The sequence below is a fragment of the Arachis ipaensis genome, chromosome B02 (assembly GCF_000816755.2).
Source record: "Arachis ipaensis cultivar K30076 chromosome B02, Araip1.1, whole genome shotgun sequence".
Classification (NCBI taxonomy): Eukaryota; Viridiplantae; Streptophyta; class Magnoliopsida; order Fabales; family Fabaceae; genus Arachis; species Arachis ipaensis.
Genome location: NC_029786.2, coordinates 3,909,801 through 3,911,025, shown reverse-complemented (window position 1 = coordinate 3,911,025; position 1,225 = coordinate 3,909,801). Strand labels below are relative to the sequence as shown.

Sequence of the window (1,225 nt, the reverse complement as noted above, 5' to 3'; positions counted from 1 at the left end):
CAGTTAAATTAATGCGAGTTTACTAGTTGAAATTAGGTGAATTCTATGAATTTTGTTAGATTTGTGAGTTTGACAACTTTGATATGAACTTAGGAAAGACAAATTTATATAATATAATTATACAAATGGCGAAGGTTAAAAACTATATATTAAGAAACTTTATGACTTAATATAGTAATAGTCAAAATTTTATCATTTATTTTATTCTCATTATAAACCATCGTTCTAATGTGAAATAATATACTAACAAAGAATGAAGGACGAGATACAAACCTGGTAAGTTATAATATAATCTCCAAATTAAACCTGATAATCCAAGTGAACCTTCAAGAATCTTAGGACTCAAATCTAATTGCCACAATAGAAGAAGGAACCAAATCATGATTATTTCAACATTGCTAATAGAGGTAGAACATATGCTCAAAATAGACCAAGTGTTATTAAGATGTGTGTGTATTTGTACATTTCATATATATATATAAAAGATTTAACATGAAATTGAAAGGGGTGTTAGCTAATTCACTTCAAGTATTTATTGATAATCCATTAAAAAATAACTAGTTTTTTGTGTTTAATGCATTGAATTTTAATTTAAAAATTATTTATCCATGAAATTTACTACTTTAATAACCTTAACAAATGTTTTTAGGATGGTCGTCATCACTGGTACAAATAATAATAATAATAATAATAATTGCACATTGTAGAGAAAAAAAATCACTTACAGAAGAGTCAAATTTGTGTGTCACGTATAAATTGAGGCGAAAATAATGTATGATAAGTTGCTGAATGGAATTAATTAAGAGTAAGAGTTTAATTTGAGAATGGGATAGATGAGGTGCTGAGAATGAGAGAAGGGACTTTGTTCTTTGCAGGATAACATAAATTAAAAGAAGAGCAATTATATTATGCTTTCCTTTTGAAATCATACAAAACGGTTCTTAACAGAATATATCATAAAGCACGCAAAATAAATAACTTGGATGATTTTTTCATCAAAGTATATACTATATAAAATGGGATTCTAAACCTTCTCAATCAGAAAGGTATACGAACTTTTCAAAGTAGTAATACATAACATATGAACTTTACTCTACTAATAATTATTGTTTTTTTTTATCCCATAATTAATAATCAAATAACATTTTCAAAATAATTTTAATAGATTAAATTAGGTTTTAAACTAATACTCTATACCCCTAATTTTATTAAAATTACCTAAACT

At 25.4% G+C, this 1,225-nt stretch overlaps 1 protein-coding gene across 2 annotated transcripts in view; it reads right to left on the bottom strand.

Moving 5' to 3' along the window:
• Positions 1–887, bottom strand: part of LOC107623432 (putative disease resistance protein RGA3) — a 12,910-nt gene extending 12,023 nt beyond the window's left edge. For both annotated transcript variants that reach the window (XM_016325686.2, XM_021115211.1), the window contains exons 1-2: positions 726–887; positions 274–348 (exon numbers count right to left, since the gene is read on the bottom strand). The gene's annotated coding sequence lies outside the window, so the exon portion shown is untranslated. The remainder of the gene's footprint in view (positions 1–273; positions 349–725) is intronic.